This window comes from Lynx canadensis, chromosome B1, assembly GCF_007474595.2.
Source record: "Lynx canadensis isolate LIC74 chromosome B1, mLynCan4.pri.v2, whole genome shotgun sequence".
NCBI lineage: Eukaryota > Metazoa > Chordata > Mammalia > Carnivora > Felidae > Lynx > Lynx canadensis.
In genome coordinates, this window is record NC_044306.2 from 110,276,718 (window position 1) to 110,294,751 (window position 18,034).

At 35.7% G+C, this 18,034-nt stretch overlaps 1 protein-coding gene across 23 annotated transcripts in view; it reads left to right on the forward strand.

Moving 5' to 3' along the window:
• The window catches only part of CAMK2D (calcium/calmodulin dependent protein kinase II delta), a 315,359-nt gene that overhangs the window by 85,601 nt on the left and 211,724 nt on the right, over nt 1-18,034 (forward strand). The window lies entirely within an intron of this gene.

Below are 18,034 nucleotides of genomic sequence, written 5' to 3' on the forward strand. Positions count from 1 at the left end.
ATTATCCTCATATCTCTGTAGCCAGCTGAAGAAGGAAGTATGCCAAGTTATATCAGGAGTAATATCCATCCGTTTTTTTACTCCTACTTTCATATTTGTATTACTTTTTCCCTGTTTACTTACAAATTCATTTAATATTATTGTTTCTTTATTATATGTCAGACACTGTCTTAGGTGTGGGATATAAAATGGTGAACAAAAAAATAAACAGATCCTGCTGTCTGGTCCTTATAGTTTATTGCAGAGATAGATCATTTAAAAAAAAACAAAAACAAAAACAAAAAACGCTACAACTGAATAAAAAAAAATAAATGAAGCAAGTAATAACAAAGTGGAATTTCTACTATGTTGAGAGCCAATAATATAGGATTTGGGCAAGTTAGACATGGTCTTTTTGAGAAAAACTTGTTTTAGGATATGAAGAACGAATAGGTATAAATTAGACAAGGAAAGAGGAGTGAGTATTCCAGCAGTGGGGATAGCGTGCACAGAGGTTCTGAAGTGGGAGAACCATGGCACATTTGAGGCTCTTAAATGGCTGGAGGGGAAAGTAGGGATGTGGAGGAAAGTGAATAATAGAGAGGACTATGGATTGGGAGAAGTGGAGGAGTCAGTGGACTGATGATGCTCCTGATCTTTTAAAGAAAAGTTACCTAGAAGACATTGAACACACTGTTTGGAAAATGAGCAGTTGGTGGTTGGAGATTAGGGTTTTTAACTTACTGACTCCGGAGGAGGATGACCAAGTTTCAAGGAATGACTACCAGAGTAGTAACTGAAATGGGCAGGAAGTGAAGATCACCTGAGACAAAGTGGTCAAGGAACTGAGAAGCTGTGTGTGGATGAGTTATCCACGTGTTTGTTGAAGTAGCCTAACATGTTGGCAAGCTATGAATGAAGTAGAGGATGGCTGGGTGCCACATCTTTAATAAACGAAGTAGATTGAATGGTTGGGATGCAGGGAACAGATCGGGGAAGGAGAACCACTTTAGCCAAATAAAAATTTCCTAACATTTGAGTGGTTTGTATGATAGAGATAGCTTGGATTTTGAGTGACCTTTTTTTTTCATTTTTTCATTGTATTTTGGCCAGTATGTAGGCATAAAATCAGAGCTAAAGGAGTCTTCTCATTTGGGTTGCAGATTCCACAATGACAGGAATTGTGTCCTAATCACTTGTGTTGAGCCTGTATAGATCTTCTTGGCTTACCCAAAGACAAACTGTAGATATTGATGAATAAAGCATAGTAATAAATTATGAATGAAGTAAACAGTGCAGCTATTTTAGATGGAAGATTTTGTTTTTATTTTCATACAACCCTGCAAATTTTATAAATTTTACATGACATTTTACCTCTGTGACTACAATTAAGTTTGCTTGTCCACTATTTACATATTAGTCTCAGGTTTTTTTCTCCCCCAAAATGAACTTTTGAAATAGAATAATTAATTTCCCTCTGATTCCATGGGAACTATACCATTTATGCAAATATTTTGAGGAGCCAGTCACATCCTTTTGATAGAAATTGCATTGAGGGGCATCTGGTATGATTAGGGTAAGTTTTGTCTGGGAAGGATCTTCCTGCCTCCCCAAATTCTGGTTTGTTAGCTTTTATCATTCATTTGTTTAGCCAGCCAGCCAGCAGTCTGTCTTTTTATTAAGCAATTGCTTGAGAGACTCAGATAGTTCACAAAAGTATATAAACTATGATTTTAAAGTCAGAAGTAGTCTGTTATGTAGATGCAAAAAATACCTGGCAGAACATGGATCAAAATGTAAATAATGGTATATCTGGGTAGTGGTGTTTTAAATGATATTTATTTTAGCTGAAATATATCTGTGTGTGTGTGTGTGTGTGTGTGTGTGTGTGCGCGCGCGCCTGTGTATTCTAGTTGGAATCTACCATTTCTTAAAATAAGATTTTCAAAAAGAATATTAGGGTGAAAGAAGAAGGTAAACAGGGACAGGGACGAATAAGTCAGGAATAAGGCTATGTGAAAAGGGAAAAAAGATTTCTTGTATAGGAGATAGGTGAGATGTCAAGGATGGAATATACAGGGGTGAACTATAGCTTCATATTTGATTCTACTGCAAAAAGCTAATGCAGGATGCTTGCTTCAAAGCCCTCTGGTCACAGTCCCGTATTTCCAGGTCAGTTGGCAGAATTCCTAGAGTCTCAGGTTTTAAGGAGCAAATGGTGTGGGTTTCTCCCTAAGTGCCTCTGGCATTTGATTCCCTTCTCTGGGGAGAAGTAGCCATTGATTTAACTGTGATAGGAAAAAAATGATGAGCTCCTAGGGGTTCCCCTGCCCCCTTCCAGCTGTTACTGAGTCTTGTTTTGATTCTCAGAATACCTGTGGATTGACACACATCAGATTTTTTTTTCAGTGTTACTCTACAGACACTTAGTAGCTAGGCAGTGGGTATCTTCTTTATAATTTTGTATGTCAGTCCAGGACAGATTTTACCTGATGGCTTTAAAATTTTCCACAGAAGGTCAAGCATCTTACTCTTTTATAGTTCAGAAAGAACCAAAGTCAGTTTGGGTGACATTTAATATGCCTCCTTGTAAACTATAAGCATTGGGCCAAGCAGGGTTGCAAAAAGCTTTTGCTTTAGAGGTGGCCCAGTTTGTAATGCCATGCCAGTGGCAAATTTGTGTTCTAAATGATGCAGCACTTACTTGAGATAGAGAATTCTAGGCAAAAGAAAAATATTTGTTACCAATGAGTGTTGAAGGATGACATCTAGAATGATGAATTAAGAATGACACTCTCTGGGCACCTGAGTGGCTCAGTCATTTAAGCGTCAGACTCCTGATTTCTGCTCAGGTCATGATCTCATGGTTCGTGAGATCGAGTGCTGTGTGAGGCTCCACATTGACGCATGGAGCATGCTTGGGATTCTCTTTCCCTCTCTCTCTGCCACTTTTCTGCTCATGCTTACTCTCACTCTCAAAATAAATATATAAATTTTTAAAAAAATGGCACTCTGTTAAGTGCAGGGAATTTTGTCCTGCATTTCTGATGCTTTATCATTTCAAGATCAGATGGAATAAGATGATACGCTCTAAATTGTAAGTTATCTAGAAAAATTTTAGGTGACTGACTGGAAACTCCACACATTTCACAGGTATTCTGTTGAAATCTGTTCTTCCTAGCTCTGCTTCCTAGAGAAATTGAACATGGAACTCTGAAAGCTGAGGACTGCAATGTGAAAGAAGTAACAGTATTTAGTAAATTCAAATTCTAGGGGCAGCTGGGTGGCTCACTTAGTTAAACGTCAGACTTCAGCTCAGGCCATGATCTTGCGGTTTGTGAGTTGGAACCCCGCATCGGGCTCTGTGCTGACAGCTCAGAGCTGCGAGCCTATTTCGGATGTGTCTCCCTCTCTGTCTGCCCCTCTCCCTCCGGCGCTCTGTGTCTTTCTCTCTCAAAAGTAAATAAACATTAAAAAAAAATCTATAAAAAAAGATCCAAATCTAGATGGTTTTAGATTTGTTAAAACATTTGTGACCTCTGACTATTCTTTGAAAGTGCTATAGTCAGATCATTAGCACCACACTGAAACTACCCTTCCCATGCTCTCTCAAACCAATTGTAAATGTTCATTCCTGCCCTTGAGGAAGTCTTGGTCAGATCTTAGAGCTTTGCACTTCCTTTGAATCACAACAATAGTCTCATTGCAGAAATTGAAAAGTCTAATGTAGACTACTTTTTCAATGTAGTAAAAGTCAGTGTAATATCATTTAAGACTTCTCCCCTCTGCCAAGTCTGGCCTCTTTCATGCTTGAGAGACTCCAGCGACCAGAGAGAGGTGTGGTACCCAATACTCTTTGCACCTCACTTCCTCTCCCATTCACTGGTTGCTGTTTGTGGCCCTTCAGGACAAAGCTACAAGGAGCTGTGCATGTCTGATTTCACTACTGTCTGGGAGATGTGTGGTTTCTGATCTTGTGGGACGTTTTTGTGGGCTTCTGGACAATTCCTCCTAGGCACCATTTGGTGACCTTTTGCTAATGATGACCATGCCTCCCCTGACTGGATGTTTTTAGCTGCCTTTCCAACTCCTGGACTTCTGGCATTCCACTCCTTTTTTGGGTTACATTGCCTCTCTGGGTGGTCCTCTTGGGAACTGTCCCTTGTAAAACAATCTGTCCCTCCTAGGGGCTCCCATCTAGCTCATGGAAATGCGGATCTTTGTCTTGCCAGTGGTAGAAGTATAGCCTGATTATGACAGAGCCTACTTTGCTTTGCAATTCCAGGGCAGCTAGCCAGCCAAAATTTCATGCCTTCAGAGTCCAGTTTAAAATAGGAAGCTGTTCTTGTTTTTCTTAAACTGTAGGGGATGTACTTCTTCAAATATTTCTCTCAAACCCACCCCTTCCCACCTCAATTTAGTATCCTTGAATAAGCAACTTTCCAGTGTGGCTTAAGGAGATACAGAGTGTTCTGAGGACCTCTATCCAGGACAGATCTCCCTGATGGTCTCCTCACCTGCTCTTGTACAGCTGGAAGTGAGCAATGAGCTCATAATGGCACAATGCCTTCTACTGACCACTTCACAAGTCCTGGATATATGGTTTTAGCATCCTGTAGCTGACAATTGTTTTTAGCCTTCAGAATTTCAATTAAAACTGAGCCCATCATTTTATTTTAATATCTTGTTTAAGTAGTATTTTTTTTATTTAAGTGGCTATCTTAAACCTGTTTGTGTATGTTTGTGGGTGTGTATAGGGAATAAAATGATCTACAAGATGTGGGTAAATTAGAAATACGTGATTAATATGTTGAGACAAGACTAAGTATTTTGATTTTTTTTTAACTTGAATGTAGTTCAATAAATGATAGTTTCACCTTCCATCTCCAATTTGAAGGGTATTATTATTAAACCTGCGATTTCTAGTTTAATTATTTGTTCGTGAGTAGTTAGATTATAATAAGTTACTTTATTTTCAAAAACATCAATCAGTGTCCTTGTGTCTACTTAATAAAAATGCTTAATAAATATGTTCATAATAAATATGTTTAAGTACCATGTCTGAAATAGGAATTTTTCCCCCTAAACGTAAACACAAATCATCTCAAATATGTAATATTCTCATAGGGGTGAGAGGAATAAATATAGTTCTTCACTTTTGTAAGATTTGCTCTTTTCTGCCCTTAGTTCCTTGCAGAGCTTGCAGTGGAAATCATTTTTTTTCACCCTGATTTTCAACTTGGTGATCTTTTTGCTTTGGTCAGTCACTCATGAATAATGTAAGATGTGTATAGCTTTTTAATACATAGGTTTATAATATAAATGAGTGTCTATTTACTTAAAATTAATAGAAGTTTTGTGAAGAACTCTATTGCATGTGATTTTGTTATATTCAGAATTTGAACAATAAGTTTTCTTATACTTTTCTTTTTTTGTAACTGTAATAAGGAGTGTAGATCCTGTGAATTACACAATTTAGGAAATTCTCCCTAAAAAAAGAAAACAAAATTACAAATACAAAATGAAATTCAATAGTAAATCTATATATTAAAATGAAAACAGTCACAAGAAATTATGAATTTTAAGAGGTTGACAGATATTGCAAAGCAAAACAAAATTTAGAAAAATAGCAAAAAATAAACATTACTCTTTCTCCTCTGAACAGCCACAGTCATGGAGTGATTTGTAGTACAAGTTCACATACTGGAGTGTCCTATCATCCTACAGTAGGCTGGGAGGTGGGTGTATTCCTGGAAGCATTCTCACATTGGGATGACTAATAATAACACAACTATGCCCAAAAGTGGCTGTGAACCAGGTAAATGCGTTTCATTATATCCAAACTAAATTGTATCCTCGACTCAGCTTGCCCTTAGCTAGATCTCAAAATGTTAATGGCCACTCAGCATCACTCATTACAAGGGGGAGCATTATTGAAGGGAAGAGGCAGTGGAAGGAGATAATGATCATAATTGATTGTGCTAAAATATCTTGTTTTGTAAGTTTTATGAGAACATATGATCCTATAGCTAAGATCCTATAGGGACCCATGCATCTGAAAGGTCCTGAAGTTTAAGATTCATTAGCTTCATGGTTCCCTCTGAGGGAAACTCATTAACAGAAAAGTGACTAACTGAATGTTCCACATGCTTAAAGGAACCGTAAAAGACCATGTGTTTCTCCTTTATTTCATTCTTCTAAATTATTATCCAAAGTTATCTTTTTATTTTTGTTGTTAATGTATTAATATGAAACTACACAAGGAAAAAATGTCCTGTGGAAAATTATATATTTTATACTTTTCATGTTTTGAATAAATTGTGTATATTCAGTTATTAGAAAAAACATATTTAAGAATAGCAACATATGTTTACCACAGCAAGAAAAATTTATTTTTCTTATTGTGAAATCCCTGAAGAAAGGCTCTCTTGTGTTACTATGCAACTGCCTATAAAAATCATCTGGGCTACTGGAAAAAATGGTAAAGAATGGATTGTATTTATCTTCAGTATGCCTTTTTCTATTTTGGGTCCTTTTAGTCTCTAGGTAGTAAGTTTAAAAGATTTTAATATACGCTGTCTCAAGTGATTAACTCTGTTATGCCTACACATGAGAATAGAATTGTGCAGTTAAATTCTTCCAAAAGCACAAGTAAAATTACAGTTGGGGAGAGTACTGTATAGACCAAATTCTAGAGACTGGGAGCACAATGAGATACTATACAAAGTTCATCTCATGATCCTTCTATAGGAATATGATTAGAATAATTTTTTTAAATGCTGAATGAATTAAATTATTGAAGTACAACTAAAATATATACATAAATTGAAATATCTTTACTTATTATTGTGTACCAATTAATATCCTCATAATTTGTTAATTAATATCCTCATAAAGGTTTGTTTTGGGAAACCTGCCTGGCTCAGTCAGTAGAGCATGAGGCTCTTGATCTCAGGGTCATGAGTGCAAGCCCCACGTTGAGTGTGAAGCCTACTTAACTAAAAAGAAAAAAGTTGTATTTTAATGATGTTAACCATCACATGAGCCAGAACAGCTTCCAGTCATACTATTGAGTCCTCGATCTGTTCTGTGTGAACCCTCAGTCTGACACCTTGTGTTCTAAATGCCATCTAAGAAGATGCCGTATATTTGTAGGATGGAACATTACTCAGCCATCACAAAGAATGCGTCTTGCCATTTGCAATGATGTGGATGGAGCTATTATGTTATTTTAAGTGAAATAAGTCAGTCAGAGTAAGACAAATACCATATGATTTCACTCATATGTGGAATTTAGGAAACCAAATAGATGAACGAATGGGAAGGGAAGAAAAAAGAGAGAGGGAGGCAAACCATAAGAGACTCTTAATGATAGAGATTGAAGGTTGATGGACGGAAGAGGATGGGGTATGGGCTAAGTGGTTGATGGGTATTAAAGAGGGCACTTGTGATGAACACTGAGTGTTATATGTAAATGATGAATCACTAAACTCTGCTACTGAAACCAGTATTATGCCATATGATAACTAACTAGAATTTAAATAAAAATGTCGGGGAGGGGTACCTGGGTGGCTCAGTCGGTTGATCTCCGATGTCAGCTCAGGTCACCATCTCTCAATTTGTGGGTTCAAGCCCCACATCGGGCTCTGTGCTGACAGCTCAGAGCCTGGAGCCTGCTTCGGGTACTGTGTGTGTCTCTTTCTCTGCCCCTCACCTGCTCACATTCTTTCTCTCTCTCTCTCTCTCTCTCTCTCTCTCTCTCTCTCTCTCTCTCTCTCACAAATAAACATTAGAAAAAAATAATTTAAAGAAATGTGGGGGAAAATGCCATCTAAAAAAGTTTGCTCGCCTCCTGTGAACAAGCCTTGACTGTGACTTGCTGCAAAGACGTCCTGGCTATGTATCTGTTCTGGGTACCACCCTCCTGTTCTTTTACTTCCTGTTTTGCTTCTCCTGACAGTATCCATTGGTGACCCTTATGGTACAAGTTCCCTTCCCTGGAACATGCAATGAGTGATGCTGCCATGATAGCAAAATGAGAGACACATCGGCAGGCAGAGTCACGTCCATAAGAGGAAGATGGCAACACCATGAGAGGCTTTCAATCTGGGAGAAGAGCTGGTTGATGTCACCTAGTACTATGAGGGGCATAAACAAGGCTTCTGTCCATCTCCTCACTTTATCCTCTAGAGGAAATCTGCATTCCAGCTAGTCTTCTTTTCAGCATTCTGTGTCCTATGCCTAAATTCTAGAAGACTCCCTCTTCCCTCCAGAGGATAAAAGCTCAATTCAAATTCTCTTAGCCCATTATATGGAACTAATGAGAGGATTACTTACTAACAGACTCTCATAAGACTTCTTATATGTCTTCACAGAGTATTCCCACCCTTCATTCTTGGTAGGAATATAGATATTCTATATATGCTGTATAATCAGATGTTAAACATTTATATGAAAGTATTTTACATAAATTAATGTTCACTATTTGCAGTTCTAAGAGGCCTGTAGATATTATAGCCTTGTTTAAATTGCTACTCAAGCGGAGCCTTATAAAAGATAGAGATTTTGTCTTACATTTCATAATTTTATATAAAACATTATTTTCATAGCAGATATAATGTTATGTCTCTGAATCAATGTCATTCTCATGGAGGCAGGAAAATATTTCTGCTGCAGGACAGCTTAAGAGTGGTGCCATCAGATTTCACTGTTTATTCTTTTACATTCCTAGAAAATAGGGTAAATTATCCAGTAGCTATCTCTGAAATATCATATGATAAATTATTTATCAGAATCCCATTCATTCTGGATGTGTGAAATGAATGGGTAAAAAAATAGTTTGCATATAAAATGAATCAGTTTAATTTAAAAATTTTATACTCAAAATTTTCTTCCTGTATTCTTTATTTTTGAGATGTTTAGAATATTCAATAACATTGAATAACTATGAGTTTTTGTCCATAGTTTTTTGAGTTTTTGCCCATCATTAGTCAATTGCCTAAATAGCATAAATGTATGATTTTATGGAAAAGTTATTTTCATAGTATATTAGAGTACATGTAAAATGAATAATACTTGATAGAATTAATAAGTATTAATTTAGGAATTTAGTTTTTTTAAAGTTAAACAGATTTATAGTACTAAGAAAAATAGTAATGATATACCATAACTTATTGAGTACCTACTTTGTGCCAGATACGCTGCCTGGTGCTAGATATTTTTTGCCCATTTTATAAATGAATCTTTTGAGTAGTCAAGGAACTTTGATACCCAGCTAGTAGTAAGTCGTAGAACCAGATAGCAATTCTTGTCTCTTTTACTCTGAAACCTGAGGTCTTTCCATCCCTCTGGGTTGTCTCTGTGTGTAGAGTTCTACAAAATCAGGAACTTTTATCATGGGCCTTTTATTTCTCTGGCACCTGTAGACAATTCCATCTTCCTCCACAGGTGAAACTGCAGAAAGAAGGTAAAATGAAGTAGAGGCCTGATTTATCTCCCAAGTGATGGATGTTTTAAAAAAATGAGGGGAAAAGGGGTTTTCCACAAAAATAAATCATAAACCATGGTTTCCAGTCCATATAGAATGGAGGTGTGACTGACACCATAATTCAGAATTTAACGTTTGTGTGAGCTTCCCACACAGAAAAAGCTATCCAGAAGGTTTCACTCCTAAATTAAGATATATGAACTTCTAGCACATATATCTAATTCTACTTTACCATGAAAGGAAGAACATCATTCTATATAGTTATAGAATCTTCCTGATTTATCCATGGTATTAGTGGGAAGCAGAATATAATGGGAAGTGACCAATACCCAACGTCAGAATCTAGGTCAAATAGTTTTAAAAAAAATCTAATTTATGATGTGGATTAAGCCTCATTTAAAATAAAAGATAAAATTAAAGGATAATATTTAATTGTGAATTTAAAAAACCTTTTGTTAAATGAATGTGACAGCTTTAAATCCATATACATCATGCTCAGGTTTTGTAGTGAAGTCACCCCTTTAAATAGCTCCTTCTATCTTACAGTGTGGTTTTAAATGTGACCTACTTAAATGGACAGAATCTATATTCCTACTAAAGGAATTCCTCATTTAGCTTGAAGTAATTTCTCTAACAAGAAAAATGTACTCAAAATATAATTCTAAAACCTTTATGAATAAGGCCTCTGAGTAGCCACATTACCGTGCTCCAGAATCTGTGCGCTAAGAATTGTGCCTTTTATTCAGAAAAGATCTCTTCAGGTTATCACTGCCAGGATATTTGTGATTATTTTATTTTATTTTATTTTATTTTATTTTATTTTATTTTTAATTTTTTTGATGTTTGTTTATTTTTGAGAGAGAGAGACAGACAGAGTGCAAGCAGGGTAGGAACAGAAAGAAAGGGAGACACAGAATCAAAGCAGTCTCCAGGCTCTGAGCTGTCAGCACAGAGTCCAATGAGGGGCTCGAACTCACAAACAGTGAGATCATGACCTGAGCCGAAGTCGGATGCTCAACAACTGAGCCACCCAAGCGCCCCTATTCGTGATTATTTTATATTTTTATATCCTGTTTTCCTCCATTCTTAGCTCATAACAATTATGAAACAAGGGGAAGTTATCATTAATTCAGTTATTCATTTGACAGAGGTTTATGTAGTGCCTGTTATGTGTACCTAAAATTGTTTTATGTAGCAGTAAGAGTTGGACAGTAAAAAAAAAAAACAAAAAACAAAAAACTCAGGAAGAAATAGAAAAGGTATAATAAAAAGATGTAACAATACAAACTTAAAGTGGTTTAGATCCATTTTGTTTAATCTTTCTTCTTCTGGAAATGGTTACCCAGCCAGGTGTGATTCTAGATGGGGAGCAGGGATGTCTCTTACTTGAGACTGTAGTTTCTTAGAAACCAAACAAACGAGACAAAGTTAAGAATCAAGTTCGGTTGGTTGTAGTGGAGAAGCCAGAAAAGCAGGATTAACCTGCTCTCAAAAATAGATAGATCTAAGGCACTAAACTGGAGCACTGGGCCAAGGGACAACCAAGGAGAATAGGAGCAGGGAAGATAGCAGCTTCAGGTGGCAAAGCAAAATGCTGGCAGAACAGACATTAATGATGAAATTGGATTTTAAACATTCTATTTTCTTGGACAATGAGGAGTTAGTCTTCCATAGCTGGTATATAACATTATTTTATGGGTGGGAATCTGTGGGGAGGGGGAACTAGAAGAATTTAACCCTCTTGGGTGTGGCAAATCCATGTCTTCCTTAAGTTGTACTAGTTTACACTTGCGTGTGTGTGTGTGCACGCGCGTGTGTGTTTAGAGAGAGAAATGAAACACTTACCAGTTATGACAGTCAACCTCCTTCCCCTGCCCAAACCATCCGTTGGCATTGCCTGTGCTCACAAGGTGATTCCACATTGAAGGGTAGGGGGCAGACTGAACACAGAGTGATAACCTGTGGCCTTTCACACCTCAGTAGCCTCTGAGGACTTCACTGAATTATAGCAGAGTAATAATTAGTGTTCATCATGATGACCCTATGGTGTCAAAAGTTAAATTATTGTATATGTCATTTACTTAAGAAAGCAATGATTGTTAAATTTACCCCCAAGAGGTTAACATTTTAAGTTGTTTGTCATTTGTGGGGTACTTTTGAAATTAACTTGGTGAAAGTTCATTCTCTCATGTTGCCAGATAAATAAGTTGTTGCTTTATGTAGCTTTAGTGATACTCCTATTACTCTGTGAAAGAGAGTCAAGGCTAGCCCTTTAATTTCCATATGTGATGAGAGTTATTCTCCATAAAGATTAAATTTTGATTTGGAACAGGAGTGAAGGGTTTACTTCATTAGGTTCAAATTCACATTTATGACCTCATTCAAAATAAAATACCTTATTAAATTTAAAAAGTCTCCAAAAATATCTCAAAGCTGACTTAAGTATCTTAAAGTGATTACATTTTCTCAAAATTCTCAGAAACTTTTAAAATCCAGAGATCTTGGGGTGCCTGGATGTCTCGGTTGAGCGTCTGACTTGGCTCAGGTCATGATCTTGAGGTTCGTGGGATTGAGCCCTGCATCAGGCTCTGTGCTGACAGCTCAGAGCTTGGAGCCTACTTGAGATTGTCTCCATGTCTCTCTGTCCCTCCTCTGCTCATATGCTTTCTCTCTCTCTCTGTCTCTCAAAAATAAATAAACATTAAAAAAAATTAAATCCAGAGATCTTTATACTAGGTAATTCCATATGATATGAAATTAGTTTCCTCCATTCTTAGCATTGTTATGCTATTTTCCTTATGGCATCGTTTGTATGGTAGATCTTCAACCATCCATTGCTAATAACATGTATTTTATCAGACCTGACAGTACTACTGCCTGAAGGGTTATATTTTTATTCATTATAACAGTGTGGACTTGAGCTTCAAAGGAAGAAAAAAGTCAAACTATTGTAGTTTGAATACTTTAATAAATGTCAAATGATAAATGAAGCTGGTTCTTCAGTAGCTGCAGGGTGTGTGGATAAGAAAACATGTTCAGATGGTGATATAAATGGTATTATGGGTGTCTTACCTTTTATAATCTGTCTTTGCCTCTTACCACTGTAGTTGTGAGAGCTAGGAATGATGAGGTAGGATGCAGGATTTTTGTTGCTGAGTGAATTGAAAGTGAAGGAAATTTTAAATGTAAAACTCAATCATCTCTTTACAGGGATAAATACAGAAATGTGCTTTTGGTATTAATAGGCACGTCATCACCCCTCACCTACCTACTCCCTCTAAAGAAAAGCTGTAAACTGGATGTTGAACATGAAGCATGCCCATTATTGCTCAATTCTCGTTTTAATGAAAACTTTAGGATATTTGGGATGTCAAACATGCCCCAGTAGGAGAGCGCAGAATGCCTCAAGAATTGTAGGAGATCACTAAGTTATGTGACTATATGGAAGAAAAAGTAAGTGAAGCAAAAGCTCATGAAAACATCAGTACCATTATAGAGTTAGATGTGGCAGGCAACCTCTAAGATGGCCCCAATGATCTTTGCTTCTTTGTATTCTCACCCTTGTATATTTACCTCCCCTTAAAAGTGGGCCAACTTAATGACTTTCTTTTAACTAATTTAATATAGCAAATGTGATGGAATAGCACTTCTGTGATCAGGCTAGATATGATGATGACTTCCACTGTGGTAGTAGACTCTTTACCTTAGTAGCTTTGATGAAGCAAGTTGTCATGTTGACACATAGCAAGGAAGTGAGGGCAACCACCAGCCAACAGAGGGCTAGGAATCAAGACCCTCAGCTCAACAGCCACCAACCATTTGGGCTTGAAAAGAGATCTTTCTGTAGTCAAGACTTTAGGTGAGACCTCCAACCCTAGCCGATATATTCATTGCCATTTTTTTAATTAATTTTTTTTTTATTTGAGAGAGAGTGAGCATGAGCAGGAGAGAGGGGCAGAGAGACAGAGAGACAGAGAGACAGAGAGAGAGACAGAGAGAGAAATCTTAAGTAGGTTCCACACTCATCATGGAGCATGATGTGGGACTTGATCCCACTACCCTGGTATCATGACCTGAGCTGAAACAAGAGTTGGATGCTCAACTGGCTGAACAACTTAGGTGCCCCTCATTGCAGCATTTTGAGAGCCCCTAAAGCACAGGGCTCAGTTAAACTATTTCCAGGTTTCTGACCCACAGAAACTGTGAGATTATAAGTATTTGTTATTTTAAGCTTTCATATTTGTGGCAATTATATCACAATAGAAAACTAATACTTTGGTGTATTGTTAGCTAGGGCTCCCATAACGAAGTAACACATACGAGGTTGTTAAACAACAGAAATTTATCTTCTCAAATTCTGGAGGCTAGAAGTCCAAGATCAAAGTTTCAAAAGGTTGTTTTTACCTGAGGGCTCTTTCTTTGGCTTGTAGGTATCTTTTCCCAGTGTCTTCATGTGATCTTCCCTCAATGCTTGTCTGTTCTAAACTCCTCTTTTTAGAAGGACACCAGTCATGTTGAAGTAGAGCTTACGCTAATGACCTCATTTCACCCCTTTAAAGACCCCGTCTCCAAATACAGACTCATTCTGAGGTAGTAAGGGTTTTTTTTGTTGTTGTTGTTGTTGTTTTTGTTTTTTTTACAAGACATGATACAGCCCATAAGAATAGGCTATATAAAATTCTGTAATTATGTTCATCTTTATAGCTAAAACTCTATACCACATATTGTCAATAAAGATCTTATTTTTCTTTAATATAATTATATAGATATCAGTTGACATATATAAATACTAAATGATAACATATACGTAATACGTATCACATGAGATAGCATATATATTTGCATATCCCTGTCTTTATAAAAATTGTAATTCCTATAAGCAAGTATTTTGCATATGTTTTACGTATGACACTTTAGGGAATTTAAGATGGTCTAGATGCAATTTCAAGTCAGGTTTAATCTTTTATGTTTACTTGTGTATTTCTAAATGAGAATATTCTAGAAGGAGCTTGTGTTAAGAATGAGAACCTATTAAAGAGATGGGGGTTTGAAGAATTTACATTTTTTTTTGAAGCACTAACAGTTTCAGATAATGGTAAGGGGAGAAAATATTTGCCTTTATATTTGGTAATCCAGATACAATGGATACATTGCTAGATCCAATACAATGGTATGCTGATTCTTTAAAACACCATTTCTATTTGAGCTATTAATAACATTATATACCCACATTGAGCATAGAGATTACTTAAAAATCACAATGTATGTTTAAAATATTTTTCAAAATTGCCAAAAAAGTATTATGTAAAATAGGTTTTTTTTTTTGTAAAATATTCCATTGATTCTCAGAAGTGTTGTCTATAGACCCAGGAGTCCCTGAAACCCTCTTAGAGGATCTACAAGGTCAAAACTATTTTCATAATAAATATAAGACATTGTATGCTTCTGTGGTGTGTGTGTGTGTGTGTGTGTGTGTGTGTGTGTGTGTGTTGACATTTGTACCTATGATGCATAAGAAATAGTAGATAAAATTGCTGGCACCTTTACGTGAATCAAATCAGTAGCATCAAACTATATAGTCTGTGTTTTTCAGCATCATACACTTATAGACTAAAAAAACAAAAACAAAAACTTACTTCACTGAGGATTGGACTTAATGAGCCAATTTACTGTTATTAAATCCTGACCTTTGATCACACATCTTTACATTACAACATTCTATGTGATTAAATGATAAGAATGGGTAAAGCACTCAGGCTCCATACGGAGGTACAATGGTTGTCTTAAGGAAAAGTACCCTGTAGTCGTTTCAGTTGGAAGCTGAACTAGGTACTCTCAGGGAACACCATTTTTACTTGAAATTACAACTGAAAAACTAGTTATGATTATTCAGACTTAGGTTTTTGAGAGACATTTTATCAAAAATGAACAAAGTGAGCCTATTGCTTGAAGGAAAACTATTGACATTTATTGCTAGTAACACAATTCAAACTTTCAAACAAAAATTAGAATTTTGGAAAACTTATATTTACCCATGAGAACGTGATGAATTCCCAAATTTTAAATATTGTTCTGATTATATTAGTGGTGATATTAACAATTGTTTTTATGATAGTAGGTAACAAAATGTGTCAGTGTTTGGAAGAACTACATAATGCACTAAACCAGTATTTTCCAAATGGTTGGTGCATCACATTATAATATTATGCCTTGGTGTAAAAGATTCGAAGTACAAGAAAGAGCAATGAATTTTAATGTAACGGAGTAAAATTTTACTATATTAGAAAATGTATTATATTAATGTTGAAAATTAATTTGATTTAAACATTAAAGTTCATGACTTCATTGATATGGTTTGGGAAGTACATTGATAAGATTTCAGATTTCGCATGGCAACTAACCTTTAAGAAACTACCACTTGTTGGAGTTTGGGGATAATATTAAAACATAATATCCACAATTATCTGAAAAGACTGTGACAATACTGTTTTCCAACTATATAACCTTATGAGGTCAGATTTTCTTCATTTACTTCAAACAAAACAACATATTGCAATAGATTGAATATAGAAGCAAACATGAGAATACAGCTGTCTTCTATTAAGCCAGACATCAAAGAGATTTCCAAAAATGTAAAATCATGCTGCTCTTTATTTTTTCACTTCAAAATCATTTTTTGAGTATAATTGACATGATGTTATAATAGTTTCAGGTGTACAACATAATAATTGGAAAAGTTTATACATTATGCTATGTTTATCGCAAGCATAGATACTATCTGTCCTCACACATTCTTATGAAAATGACATTAACTTTAAAAAAAACAGTATTTTTCATGAAAAGTATGTTATTGTGCTAGAGTTAGAAAATCAACACTTTGCTACCATCAAAGTAAAGACTGGTTCAGACAGGAATCCTCACTGAATGCTAAATCTAGAGGGAAATTTTGATGAAGAGCAGAATGTTTTCCTGACCATAAAAAGTCTCATCACATATTAATTAGTTACAAAGGAAAAATAAGAATAGTAATATTCAGCAGAGAAATTCAACAGCACCTTAACCTGGTAATCAAAGTTACACTTTTGAGAAGCGTTTGGACAATGTATACCTCCAAATGTGATAGCCTGAGAAGGAAAATATTCTAGCTGAGAATGTATAGCCTAAATAAAATCAGGAGCGAACATTTGACAATACCAAAATGAGAATCATTCTTTTTCAGAGATAGACATGATGGAATTCTTCAAAACTGTTGGGTCATAAAAGACAAAAACTATGAAATATTCCAGATTAAAGGAAACTGAAGAGAAGTGACAACTAAGTGCCATATCTGACCCTGGACTGCATCCTCCACTAAAGGGAGAAAAATCCTTTAAAGGGCATCCTTGGGTTAAATAGACAAAGTTAGAATATGGATGATAAAGTATCAATGTGACAGTTGCTGAAGCTGGTAACTGTAGTGTCTGTGATTATAAGAGAAGATCACAGTTCTTAGGTAATACACACTGAAATTTTAGGGGAAAAGAGCCCTGATGTTTGTAACATACACTCAAATGGTTCAGAAAAAAAAATACGTATAAACCCATTTATTTGTATGTATATTTGTATATTAATTAAATATGTGTAAAACTATACACAGACATATATATACATAGGGAAAGAGCATAAATGATTTTTTTAAATGGGTAAAATGTTAATAATAAATTTATCTGTATATGTGTTTTTAGTACTGTTCGTCAAATTTTCTGTAAGTTTGTTAATTCCAAATAAAATGTTTAAAAACTAAATGCAGTAACTTACGTTAATATAATGGGTTCATTATTTTTAAATGAATTAATATATAATGTTTTTCTTAGTTTTGTTTCTCATAGAGTAAATATTAACAGATCTAACCCATATAAATAAAACTCCTTGGGGTTCTCAGTAATTTTTAAGAGTGCTAAGGGCTTCTGAGACGACAGAGGTTGAGGATGATTGGTATACACCATATGTGGGTAGTTAGATGGGTATTCTCCTCCTTCTCTTAAGGCTCTTTTATGATTCTACTTAATGAGAACTGATTTGGTAGATGCCACTAACTTTATAGTCTAGGGCAAATCAGTTAACCTCTTTATGCCTTATTTTTTATATTTTGAAGATAGATATAATGTTGCCTGTTCTCACAGGGCTATTGTAAGATTTAAGTCAGTTATTTATGTAAGGCTGTCAGCTAATGACCACTCTGCAGTGCTGTCCTTATTGGAAACGTGTTTCTGCCCTGTTCTTTTTTGCCATTTATTTTGTAATTTGGCCATTGATTTTGGTTATAAATATATACATATGAACCACCACAAAGAAGCCAAAGAAGAGTATCTGAATAGTTCTTAAAATGCAAGTTACAGTGGTCATGCTCTTTCAGAGAAGTGGTTAGGGATACCTAGAAGGGTGAAGATAAGCAGGCAATTTGGGATTTTTGGAAGTCTCTGATAGAAGGAAGAACATCATAAACCTAGGAAGTTGAACCAACAATGAAGAGTGGTTGATAGAAAATATGACAGGACAGGAAATCCTTTTCATTAGAGACAAACTATA